At 35.8% G+C, this 14341-nt stretch overlaps 1 long non-coding RNA gene across 1 annotated transcript; it reads left to right on the forward strand.

Annotated features, from left to right (window-relative positions):
- The first annotated feature begins 494 nt into the window (after nucleotides 1–494).
- LOC130960986 (uncharacterized) lies at nucleotides 495–4158 on the forward strand. The gene is made up of 3 exons (XR_009079320.1): nucleotides 495–645; nucleotides 772–883; nucleotides 3811–4158. It is a non-coding gene; the product is annotated as an uncharacterized LOC130960986 (long non-coding RNA).
- The last annotated feature ends 10183 nt before the right edge of the window (nucleotides 4159–14341 follow it).

Below are 14341 nucleotides of genomic sequence, written 5' to 3' on the forward strand. Positions count from 1 at the left end.
ATCCTATTCCCTCTAATGAGACTAATTCACGTTTGGAACCATATATATACAGCTCAGTCTCACACTAATTCGAACCGGCCTGGTTCGAACTATGATTGGTGTAATTCGAACCAGGCTGGTTCGAATTACATGGAAACCTTCTCTCTCTATAATTCGAACCACCATGGTTCGAATTTAATTCGAACCAGGCTGGTTTGATTTATTACCAACAAAAAACCCTAATTCGAACTCACCTGGTTCGATTTACTAACAAATAGAATTCGAACCAACCTGGTTCGAATTATATAAAAATACGGTCTGGCTTATTGCTGAAACGATTTTTACTTTGGCGTATTTACGTAATTTTTTGAGCCAGTTTGCTTATTATGGTTTAGGGTCACATCAAACCCGGTTTCACCCGACCCATGCACACCCCTAGCTGCCATAATTAACTTTGTGTTTGCTGGCGGTTCTGGGTGATTATGGCGGTTTTGAACCGCCGTTTTCACACATATATAAAACAAAAGAATTGCAACCCTAGCCTTAAACGAAACACAGTATAACGGTGCTCTCGATCTCCCTTCTCTCTCCCTTCGCTCTCGATCTCCGATAACACCGTTCTTCCCTCTCGGCTTCTCCTCTCTCCACCGGTTACGATTTCTCTAGGTACTTCTCCCTCTCCGCCAGTTACTGATTTGTTTCTCTGCAGCTCCCTCTCAAGTTCTCTAGGTACCTCTCCCTCTCCGCTAGTTACTGATTTCTTCGTTTTGGGGGGTTTTTGTTTCTCTGCAGCTCCACGATCGGAGCTTGTGTTGAAGTATTCCATTGACGTTGGTGTGGTGGTGATTGACGCCGATCGGGTCTTGTGTTCAACTAGTCAACGATATCAGATCTTGGATTGATGGTAACTTCACTTTCTCTTTCCTTATGTATTTACTTCGATGCATGTGTTAATGGTTCAATTGCTGCCACCCTTATTATTGTTTTAGATCTTGCTAGTTAATTCATCCTGCTATTTCTTAATATAGTGAATTGATGAATGAGTTCAGACTGAATAAGCTTAGTGAAGTAGGGCTCTGTTCTGTGATTCTGTTCATAATATCTATCACTTTAGTTAATTATTTCCGCGGTTAGTAAAAAATTGAGTCACTTTAATCACATGAGCTGATTCCTTGCCTTCTTTTCTTTGGATTTTGATTATAGTACATGTTATTAATTGTAAGTTATTACCCTATTAAATTGTTGTAAAACCATTTTGGTTGCTCTATCTGCATTTATAATCATGATTTAGTGTAACCACACTTTTCTTTACTGTACATAAGTGCCTTTTATTCAAAATCATCCAAGAGATTCTCATCTTGGAAACTGCATCATTGAGAGAATCACACTGTTTTGGCTTATTCAAAATCCTTCCTTCCTTTCTTTTCTTCTCCTCTGTCTTTTGCTGTATTCATTGATTTCTGGCCGTTTGATTGTGCTTGTGCCTGTGGCATTCTGTTCATGGAGTTTAATTGCGTTCTTATTGCTTGAGATTATCCTGAAAAAATAGATCATTAACTCTTCTTCTTGAATGATGTTGGGGCTGGAGTATTTCTTTATTTGGTTTTTGGTTTCCTCTGCTCCTATACTTTGTTCCTGGCATTCTGCTTGGGGAATTTCTGAGCAACTTATTGGTCAGGGTTATGATATTTGGTAAATATGCTTCTTAAGTTTTTTTCCTTATTTTCATGATGATGGATAGTTTATGTGCTAAGTTTATTCCTGGTTGATTTAAGTGGTTCTTACTTCGTGTGCCTGATTATTGTCATGTTCTTTTGTTTCATTGTGATTTCTCTTGGGATACTGTGGAGTATTGTGCAGATTTCTCATTGTTGTGTTGGTTTTAAACTTCAACTCCTTTATGATTTGGGTCAATTTGCCGGGTTAGATTCTTTGGATTAATCATGTGTTACCATTGTGATTTTTAATTGGGTTATGGCCAAAATTGATGAAATTGTAATTTCTGATGGTCATTTCCTACTCCTTGATTGTGCCTGTCATATTGTTTCTGGACTTTCCTTGCCTCTAAATGTTAGTAGAGCTGTTTAAATATATGCTGGAACATCAATGTCATCCTAATTTGTTGCTGCATATACTGATGGGTTGCTGTGTTGCTGGAACTTATTTGTTTATTTGTGTCAATGTCCAAATTAGATTTTTAATGTACCTGCCAGTAGTATAATTGTAGCTTCAATTTTATGTTCTAAGCTGTGTAGCCCACCCAGGTCCCATCATGCTGTGGATTACTAATTTTTAGTATTACAGTTCAACCAGTTCTTGATTTGGATGTGTTTATGTAACATTTAACTTTTTTGAACCAGCTGATTTGTTACAAGTTGGATTCTTTTTATCCTCTTAGTTTTATTGAAAATGTGAATTTTTTCTATCTGCTCCACACTGCTGTGTCTTCAATTTCAATCAGGTATAGTTTGTGTTGCAGAAGGTCATGGTTGAAGAGCCTCCAAGACATGATCATTCATTAGTTGAGACTTGAGTGCTAAAACAAGAAAGAAACAATTAGGCTTTGATTTTTTCATTTTTATTTTTTCCCCCTCTTTCAGTGTCATCTTCTCTCACTGAACTCTTGTAGCTTACTATTGGTGTCTGAGTCAAATTATCTTCGGATTGCTGAGATTAATCAGAAGAGTATGTCTGAATTCAAATTCCAGACAATATATTCATTTTCAGTAGTCAATGTGCAAAATATAAAGTAGTGAAACTGAGTATCATGCTACAAACTGACTAAACTGTTAAGTACTTCAATTTTTTGTCTCTTGAAATTTTTTTGGTAGAGAAATTCAGTTTTGAAATTTGGGAATTATACTTTTTTTACAAAAGTTTCTCTATTAAATTGTATAGGAGCTCATTGATTTAAACATTGTATAATGGAGCTTGTTAACTGGTAATTTCAACTATAAGATGAAAGATCACCTTATTACCAAGTTATAATTTTTGGTGTATGGATTTTACTCACAAAAGAGCCTCTTTCCCTCATCTCTTCAGGCTTTGCTTTTGCTTTTAGGTTTGAAGTTTCCTTATATGATCCTTCTCTACTTTGCAGTTTGCTGAACTGATACAGCCTATTGAGGAAAGGATACACAATGTTAAAACTTTCATAAAGATACAAAGGCTATGTTTTCCTTATGTTCTTACACATAATTTATCAAAAAAAATCTCCTCTATTTCATGCACTTTTCTTACACAAATAAACAAATAAGTTTACTAGGTACATGAAAAATCTAATCTGTGCTGCAGTTTTTGAGCTTATTAACTAGTCAAAATTTGAAATTGATTATAGTTGTTGTTGTTGCACTCAATTGCAAACTGATTTTAATAACTCACTGCAACTTGAATGCTTTCAAATGACATATTGTAAAAAGGAAAAAAGAAAAATGAAATAACTAACTTATTTTAATAACTTGTCAATTTTAAAGTGCATTCTATTTATTTTGCCCTCTGTTTTATGACTTTTTTTCTACCTTTAGTTATTAGCTTATTACTCTCTGTCTCTATTTTGTTTAAGAATTTCTAGCTTTATCTTTTCTTTACCTCTCTTCTTTTTAAAGAAAAAAAAAAATTTTCTTTTGTTCTTTATTCGCCGCTTGTTAGTAGTGGTGAGCGAATCTTCAATCTTCAATCTATTTCTTTTGTCTCTTCGTTTATATACGGTGTATTATTTTGATATTTTTTAATATAAATTGGAATTTATGTAGCATACGTTCATGCTATATTTTATTCAATAATAAAAAAGGTATTTTATTCATTTGAATTCTTAATTTAAATTGGAAGCAGGTTGTGAGTTAGAGTTTTAGAGACAAATGAAGTGCTTGAAGAGTTCCCCTCCTTCTTGGCTCTTATATCATTGCAGCTGAAAACCATAATCCAGGAAAAGGCAAGAGAGTTACTGATATTTTGTAATGTTTCAAGTACTACTAGTGTTGTAATAATTTCTTCTTCGTTGTTTCTGCTATGATGTTCTAAATATGTACTAGTCTGGTACTGAAATGATTGTTTTTTATTTTTGTGTTCTCTTTGTCTTCCCCACTTTTAAATCAACACAATCATGTTATATATATATATATGGAGTTGTTGGGGGATATTAATTATTAATTATTAGATGGAACAGTGATCACATGCAAATTCTTTGTTACAGAGGTTTTTCTCTCTCTAACCATATAGTCATTGAAAATAGATATTTAATAAGCCATTTTATATATTAGAGATAATCACAACATTTTGCCTAGCAGATTAACTAAACAAAAGGAGAATTATAAATTGTTTTATATATTTGCATTAACTTAATTATTTGATCAATTGTTTAATTTTTCAGTTTATTTGCATTAACTGAATAGAATAAATGGATTGCATTGCATGAAGAAAAGTTAGTCACGTAAAGTATGGGCCATGTAATTATGATAAGATAAAGACCAAATCTAGCGGCAATGACAAAAAAGGTTGTTAAATTAGTAGGATATATATAACTTGCAGAAACTTTCTTGTTTTTTTACTATTCAAGTTGTCATGTGTACAAAAAAGATTTTTAAAGTTATGCTGAGTGCTGTTACTGAAAAAAAAGATTTAATTTTACTTTATATTATATTTTTTTAGTCTCTAAAATTTGATAAATTTGTGTTCTTTTATATATACTTTTTCTTATAAATTAAATCAGACTTATAATGTATATCAATATATGTTCTTTTCTTGCATTTTTTGTGCTCATAATAATTATATTTTTGTTATAGGGATTGGATCAGGAGAGTGAGATTCCATCACCAAAAGAGTTAGGAAGTAGGTCTTCTGGAACAAGCAACAAGGAAGCATGACCATGCTTAATATGTTAAGACGTATATTAAGAATTATATGTTAAGACGTATTATTGAAAAATGTTACTTTGATACTTTGTTTTTGGATTATGACATTTCAATTATGACTTGGATTATGACTTTTGGATTATGTATGAATTAAAAATTATCTTATGATGTTTGATTTATGATTATGCCTTCTGGTTATTATGAGATTTTTAAGTAAGTTTCGAAAATATCACTTTAAATTGGTAGTTTCAATCTTATTTTAAAAAGTATAAAATTGTCATCATAATTAGGTACAAACGGTGGTTAGAAACCCCATTTTAAATGAAAATGATGCCATTATACGCTGGTAAAATGGCGGTTAAAAACTGCCATTTTAAACACAAAAGATGCCATTATAACCTGGTAAAAACGGCGGCTAGAAACTGCCATTTTAACACAAAAGATGCCATTATAACCTGGTAAAAATGGCGGTTATAATGGTAAAAACTGCCATTTTAAACAGAAGTGATGTCACAACATCCTGGTAAAAACGGCGGTTACAGCCGCCATTTTAAACAATATAAAAAACTGCCATTTTATCCGGAAATAATGGCGGCTACAAACCGCCATTTTAACCCTCAAAAAACTGCCGTATTATCCACAGGTTATTACGGCGGTTTTCTAAAAACCGCCGTAATAACCAGAATGGCGCCCAAAATAATGGCGTTTCTCGGAGGCGCCAGTTTTGGCCATAATGGCGGTTCTAACCGCCATAATTCCCCAAAATAACCGCTGTTTTAACCCTGTTTTTTTGTAGTGACTAGCCCAAATGAATTCATAAATTGGCATGATCGATTGGATCATTCGGGAGCAACCATGATTCGGAGAATTATTGAAAACTCTCATGGGCATTCACTAAAGAACTAGAAGATTCTTAAATCTAGTGAATTTTGTTGTGCTACATGTTCTCAGAGAAAGTTAATTTTAAGGCCATCACCAGTAAAGATTGGATTTGAATCCCCTGAATTCCTAGAAAGGATTCAAGGCGATATATGTGGACCTATTCATCCACCATGTGAATCTTTTAGATATTTTATAGTCCTAATAGACGCATCTTTGAGATGGTCACATGTGTGCTTGTTGTCTTCTCGCAACCTGGCGTTTGTGACATTACTTGCTCAAATTATTTGATTAAAAGCACAATTTCCAGAAAATCCAATTAAAGCAATTTGTTTTGATAATGCTGGTGAATTTACTTTTCATGCTTTTGATGCTTATTATATGGCTAATGGAATAAGTGTTGAACATCCAATAGCTCATGTTTACACACAAAATGGGTTAGAAGAATCACTTATTAAACGCCTCCAATTAATTGCTATACCCTTACTTATAAGAACAAATCTCCCTACCTCAGTTTGGGGCATGCTATTTTACATGCCGCGACACTTATTCGTTTGAGGCCAACAAGTTACCATGAGTTCTCTCCTATACAATTACCTTTTGACCAGCAGCCAAATATTTTTCATTCAAGAATATTTGGGTGTGCGATATATATTCCCATTGCACCACCTTCTCGCACCAATATGGGACCCCAAAGAAAATTGAGGATATATGTTGGATATGATTCTCCATTTATAGTGAGGTATCTTGAGATACAAACTGAAAATGTATTTAAAGCTAGATTTGCAGATTGTCATTTTGATGAATCAAAATTTCCAACATTAGGGAGAGAGAATAAACTTCTTGAAAAGGAACTTAATTGGAATGCATCATCCTTGATGTATTTGGATCCTCGACCAGGGCAATGTGAACTAGAAGTTCAAAAGATTATACATTTGCAAAGAATAGCAAATGAATTGCCTGATGTATTTTCTGATACAAAGAGGATAACCAAATCTTATATACCAGCGAAAAATGCCCCAATCTGAATTGATGTCCCAGTTGGACAAGTGGCCACTAAAACAAATTTACGCCAGAAGCGTGGTAGACCTATCGGTTCCAAAGACAAAAATTCTCAAAAAAAAAAGAGGTAAATACTAGTCCTATTGAAAAAGACATAGTAAAGACACCTGTAGTTGTCCAAAATTCTGATATAGTTTTAATGTCAAAAGACGTTCAGGTACCTAAAAATTGAGAAAATGATGAGATCTCGATAAATTATGTCTTTACAGAAGAAAAATGGGACCGAAATAATACAATTATCAATGAAATATTTGTATATAATGTGGCATTAAATATCATGCATGAAAGTAAGGATCTTGAGCCAAGATCAGTCGAAGAATGTCAACAAAGGAATGATTGGCCAGAATGGGAAGAAGTTATGAAAGTTGAGCTAGACTCACTTGCAAAACATGAAGTCTTTGGACCTGTAGTCCATATACCAAAAGATGTAAAACCTGTTAGATACAGGTGGGTATTTGTGAAAAAACAAAATGAGAAAAATGAAGTTGTACGCTACAAAACTCGACTTGTGGCACAAGATTTTTCACAAAGATCCAGTATAGATTATGAAGAAACATATTCCCCTGTAGTGGATGCAATTACATTGCGTTATTTGGTTAGTTTATCCGCATATCATAAACTACATATGCATTTAATGGATGTGGTAACAGCCTACTTATACGGCTCATTAGATCGTGATATCTATATGAAAATCCCTGAAGGATTAAAGATATCTAAACCATCCAATGAATATTCACAAGGATTGTACTCAGTCAAATTGAAAATATCTTTATATGGCTTAAAATAATCTAGACAAATGTGGTATAATCGTCTTACTGAGTATCTGGCCAAAAACGGATTCAAAAATAATGATAGTTCATAAAGAAATATGCATCTGGATTCATTATAATTGCTGTGTACGTTGATGATTTAAATATCATTAGAACCCATGAAGAGATTCCAACAATTATAAAAACTCTAAAAGAAGAGTTCGAGATGAAAAATCTTAGAAAGACTAAATTTTGTCTCGACCTGCAGATCGAGCATACAAAAAATGGGATCTTTATTCATCAAATAACATACATAGAAAAGATCTTGAAGAGATTTTATATGGATAAATCACATCCATTGAGTATCCCAATGATCATAAGATCTTTGGATGTGAAAATGATCAATACCGTCCTAAAGAAGAAAATGAAGATATCCTTGATCCCGAAGTACCATATCTTAGTGGCATTGGAGCACTAATGTATCTTGCTAATAATACACGACCCGATATATTATTTATTGTGAATTTACTAGCAAGGTATAGTTCCTCTCCAACCAAAAGACATTGGAATAGAATCAAACAAATCTTTCGATATCTTTATAGAACGGTTGATATGGGATTGTTTTATCCCTATGGATCCAAGTCACAACTAGTTGGGTATGCAGATGTAGGATCCTTGTCTGATCCACATAAAGGAAGATCTCAAACAGGATACCTGTTCACATATGGTGGTATAGCTATATCATGGAGGTCCACGAAACAGACAATTGCAGCAACATCTTTTAATCATGCTGAAATACTAGCGATACATGAAGCAAGTCGCGAGTGTTTTTGGCTCAGGAGTTTGATCCACTATATTCTGTCATCATGTGTACTGATTGATCATAAGATAACTCCAACTATCCTATTTGAAGATAATACAGCATGCATTGCTCAACTTAAGGGTGGATATATCAAAGATGACAGAACAAAGTATATTTCTCCCAAATTCTTCTTCACTCATGATCGTTAAAATCAATGGACAATTGATGTCCAACAGATCTGCTCAAGTAACAATCTGACAGATTTATTTACAAAGTCACTCCCAAAATCCTCCTTTGAAAAATTGGTACATCAGACTGGAATGTGCCGATTTCGAGATATAAAATAATGTCGGCAAGAGGGGGAGACTGTACTATTTTTTCCTTGGTCAAGTTTTCTTGACAAAGTTTTTAATGAGGCAGTCCCCATCAAAGGATATTGTACTCTTTTTTCTTCACTAAAATTTTTTTTCCATTGATTTTTTCTTTAGTAAGTTTTAGCAAGACAATAATCTTAAATGGTCATCTAAGGGAGAATATTGTGATAAATATGGTGATGTGGATGCCCATTAATATGGGCAGCTGAATTTGTTTTCAATACTTAATGACTCAACTTCTCAAGGCAAACCAAAGTTAATGAAGTTAAAAATATAAACTTTCTTCGCTTATAAATAGAGAAACAACTGAAAAACAATACACGTCAATAAAATCACTTTTCTCCTTCTTTATATATTATTTCTCTCTCTTACTAAGTTGCTATATATATATATATATATATATATATATATATATATATATATATATATATATATATTAAGATAATTATATTAATAAATATTAATAGTAAAATTATCTATTTACGCTTCTTTATTTTATATCTATTTTCTCTTCCGTATTTATTTATTTATCCTACAACACTTTCTCAATTCTAATAGGATGAAGATAAGCTTTATGTCTAAATTCAAAAGAAGACAGAGCTTGACATCTATTGCCTTTAAGGCTTAGATAGTATACGAGGCATTTGGATAAATAATCGTGCATCAAGTTAATAAATATGATTTCAGCAAAAGATATATTTAGAATTTTTCATGCAAAACTCTCTGTATGCGTAACAAATATTTCTCATTTGAAAAATATGAGCTCACTCCTAAAGAAAAATAACAACAACAAAAAAGTCTTATTCCATTAAGTGGGATCGACTACATGAATCAAACAATGTCATTGTGCTCTGTTATGTATTATGTCTACAGAGAGACTGTTTACATGTAGATCTTGTTTGATCATCTCATGGATGGTTTTCTTAGATCTTCCTCTGCCTTTCACCCCTTATCCATCTTCCATCTCATTCACCCTCCTGACTGGGTGTTCTGTTGGTCTTCTTCTCACACGTCCAAACCACCTTTTTCACAATGGGTGCTACTCCAACTCTCTCCCTTATATCTTCGTTCCTTATTTTATCCAATCGCGTATGACCACTCATCCATCTCAACATCTTCATCTCTGTTACACTCAACTTATGTTCGTGCTCCCCTTTGGCCGCCCAACACTTCGTACCATAAAGTATAGCCGGTCTTATAGCAGTGCGATAGAATTTACTTTTAAGTTTTAAAGGCACTTTTTTGTCGCATATAAAACCAGATGCACTCCGCCTTTTTGACCAACCTGCCTGGATCCTATGATGTACATCCTGTTCAATCTCTCCATTATCCTGTATGATGCACCCAAGATACTTAAAACTTTTAACTTTTGATAGGATGTTTTCTCCAATCTTCACTTCTATATTAGGTTTTTCCCTTCTCAGACTCAACTTACATTCCATATATTTCGTCTTGATACGGCTTATGTGCAGACCATACACTTATAGAGCTTCTCTTCATAAGTCCAACTTCTTATTTAGGTCTTCCCTTGACTCTCGCATAAGGATGATATCATCGGCAAAAAGCATGCATCATGACACAGGCTCTTGAATGTGCTCTGTGAGTACTTTTAAGACTAATGTGAAAAGATATGGGCTTAAGGATGATCCCTGGTGTAATCATATACCAATAGAAAATTCCTCTGTCACACCACCTTGAGTGTTCACACTAGTTGTAGCCCCATCATACATGTCCTTAATTGCACGAATATATGCGATCCTTACTCTCATCTTTTCTAAAAACTTCCATAAGACCTCCCTTGGCACCCTATCGTACGCTTTTTCCAAATCAATAAACACTATATGTAGATCCCTTTTATTATTTCGATATCTTTCCATCATCCTTCTTAACAGGTATATCGTTTCGGTTGTGGATCTGCCTAGCATAAATCCAAATTGGTTCTTTGTTACTTGTGTCTCTTTTCTCAACCTCCGTTCTATCACCCTTCCCAAAACTTCATGGTATGACTCATGAGCTTGATCCCTCTGTAGTTTTCGCAACTTTGTATATCTTTCTTATTCTTGTAGATAGGTACCAAAGTGCTTTTTCTCTACTCATCAGGCATCTTCTTTGACCTTAAAATCTCATTAAAAAGCTTGGTTAACCAGTTGATGCTTTTCCTTCCAAGGTCATTCCAAACCTCAATCGGGATATTATCAAGTCCTACTGCCCTAACATTTTTCATCTGCTTTAAAGCCTCTTTTACCTCGAAGTCTCGAATCCTTCGATAGTAGTCAAAGTTTTTATCTTCTTTCCTTGTGCATAACCGACCAAGGTTCGGAAAAGTCTTCTGTCCTTCATTAAATAACTCAGAGAAGTAGCTCTTTTACCTTTCATTAATCTTCTCCTCTTGAGTCAGCACCTCTCCATCCTTATCCTTTATGCACTTAACCTGATCCAAATCTCTCGTTTTTCTTTCACGGCTCTTTGCGATTCTATATATACCTTTTTATCCTTCTTTCGTGCCCAAAGACTGGTAGAGACCCTCATATGCTCTTGTTCTTACTTCATTTACAGCCACTTTTGTCTCTTTCTTAGCCGCCTTATACTTTTCCCAATTATCTGCATTGCGACATAAAAACCACTCTTTAAAGCACTCCTTTTTTATCTTTATCTTTTCTTGTACACTCGCATTCCACCACCAAGACTCCTTGTCTCTTGGTCCTATTCCTTTAGATTCACCAAAGCTTTATTTTACTATTCTTCTAATAACTTCTGCCATCTCCCTCCACATCTCTTCCGCGCTTCCTTTCCCATCCCACTTTGCCTCTTCTCCTACCCATCTTAGGAAGCTTCTTTGTTCCTCACCTTTCATCCGCCACCACCTCGTCCTTGAGTTCTTCGTATGATGTCTTTTTCTCAACTTTTACTCAACGCGAAAATCCATGACGAGCACCCTATGTTGTGTTGTCAAACTCTCCCCCGGGATAATTTTAAAATTAATGCAAAATTTCCGGTCGATTCTCCTCAACAAGAAGTCGATTTGAGAGCTTGTCATGCCACTCTTATAGGTTATAAGATGTTCGTCTCTCTTTTTAAAACATGTATTTGCGATGAGAAGGTCAAAGGTGGAAGAAAAGTCCAAAATAGTTTTACCCTCGGCATTGATCACCTGGAAACCATGGCCTCCGTGAATACTTCCATACCCAGTCACTTCTCTTCCAACATGGCCATTTAAATCTCATCCTAAGAAAATCTTATCTAACGAAGGTATGCCTTGGACCAAACTCTCTAGATTCTCCCAAAACTTTATCTTGTGTTGTTCGTTCGAACCCACTTACGGTGCATAGGCGCTAATCACATGAAAAGCACATCCCTCCACCACAAGTTTGATAGAGATGATCCGATCTCCCACCCTCTTAACATCCACTACGTCCTTCTTCCACTGCTTATCCACAATAATACAAACCCCATTCCTATTCTTCACCTTTCCTGTATACCTGATGAGCGGATAATTTGTATGCTTTTTGGCATTGTTTTTAGTATGTTTTTAGTATGATCTAGTTAGTTTTTAGTATATTTTTATTAGTTTTTAGTTAAAATTCACTTTTCTGGACTTTACTATGAGTTTGTGTGTTTTTCTGTGATTTCAGGTATTTTCTGGCTGAAATTGAGGGATCTGAGCAAAAATCTGATCCAGAGACTCAAAAGGACTGCAGATGCTGTTGGATTCTGACCTCCCTGCACTCGAAGTGGATTTTCTGGAGCTACAGAAGTCCAATTGGCGCGCTCTCAACGGCGTTGGAAAGTAGACATCCTGGGCTTTTCAGCAATATATAATAGTCCATACTTTGCCCAAGATTTGATGGCCCAAACCGGCGTTCAAAGTCACCTCAAGAAATTCCAGCGTTAAACGCCGGAACTGGCACCTAATTGGGAGTTAAACGCCCAAACTGGCACTAAAGCTGGCGTTTAACTCCAAGAAGAGTCTCTACACGAAAATGCTTCATTGCTCAGCCCAAGCACACACCAAGTGGGCCCGGAAGTGGATTTTTATGTCATTTACTCATCTTTGTACACCTTAGGCTACTAGTTATCTATAAGTAGGACCTTTTACTATTGTATCTAGAGACTTTGGTAGCTATCTTCGTTTTATGCTATCTTAGATCATTGGGAGGCTGGCCATTCAGCCATGCCTAGACCTTATGCTTATGTATTTTCAACGGTGGAGTTTCTACACACCATAGATTAAGGTGTGGAGCTCTGCTGTACCTCGAGTATTAATGCAATTACTATTGTTCTTCCATTCAATTCCACTTGTTCTTTGTCCAAGATATCACTTGTTCTTCAACTTGATGAAGGTGATGATTGACGCCCATCACCATTCTCACTCATGAACAAGGTGACTGACAACCATTCTTGTTCTACAAGCATCTGAGGCTTAGTGAATATCTCTTGGATTCCTGATTGCACGATGCATGGTTGATCGCCTGACAACCGAGTGCTCGCCTGACAAACGAGCCAACCATTCCGTGAGATCAGAGTCTTCGTGGTATAGGCGAGAACTGATGGCAGCATTCATGAGAATCCGGAAGGTCTAACCTTGTCTGTGGTATTCTGAGTAGGATTCAATGACTGAATGACTGTGACGTGCTTCAAACTCCTGAGGGCGGGGCGTTAGTGACAGACGCCAAAAGAATCACTGGATTCTATTCCGGTCTGATTGAGAACCGACAGATGAATTCCGCTATGCTGTGACCAGAGCATATGCAATTGTTTTCAATGAGAGGATGGGAGGTAGCTGCTGACAACAGTGAAACCCTACATGAGCTTGCCATGGAAAGGAGTAAGAAGGATTGGATGAAGGCAGTAGGAAAGCAGAGAGACGGAAGGGAAGGCATCTTCATACGCTTATCTGAAGTTCCTACCAATGAATTACATAAGTATCACTATCTTTATCTTTTATGTTGTTTTCATTCATCATCATATACATTTGAGTTTGCCTGACTAAGATTTACAAGATGACCATAGCTTGCTTCAATGCTAACAATCTTCGTGGGATCGACCCTTACTCACGTAAGGTATTACTTGGACGACCCAGTGCACTTGCTGGTTAGTTGTGTGAAGTTGTAGTGATCACAATTTCGCGCACCAATACCAAAGTTTGAAACCAGAAGTATCCAACTCCCTAGCCTTCGCACCAACCTATTTTGTTTCTTGTAGGCACATAATGTTAATATTCCTCCTTGTCATGGTGTCCACCACCTCCATGGACTTTCCTGTTAGAGTGCCTATGTTCAATGTCCCAAATCTCAACATTCTGTCGCTTAGACCTTTACCTTTTACTTTGTGAACTAGCTTATTTACCCTCGTCCCTTCACGAAAATGTGAGAACCCTTGCTCATTTAACACTACATCCGAACACCGATGCAGCAACTCTTGCTCATTTGACACCATACTCGAGCCATACAGCCCGTTTTTTATGGTCAACGACCTAGTTTTAGCGCAATAATGTCTTTGATTCATGTCATGAAGGTTCGACTATGTTTTTATGTTGGTTGTCGAAGACCTAACACAACCCTCCTCCTTTATCCGGGCTTGGGACCGGCTATGTACCGCAAGTGTAACATACGCGGAGTTCACTCCTAAAGAAAAGAAAAGGAAAAA

The sequence above is a fragment of the Arachis stenosperma genome, chromosome 2 (genome assembly GCF_014773155.1).
Source record: "Arachis stenosperma cultivar V10309 chromosome 2, arast.V10309.gnm1.PFL2, whole genome shotgun sequence".
Lineage (NCBI taxonomy): Eukaryota > Viridiplantae > Streptophyta > Magnoliopsida > Fabales > Fabaceae > Arachis > Arachis stenosperma.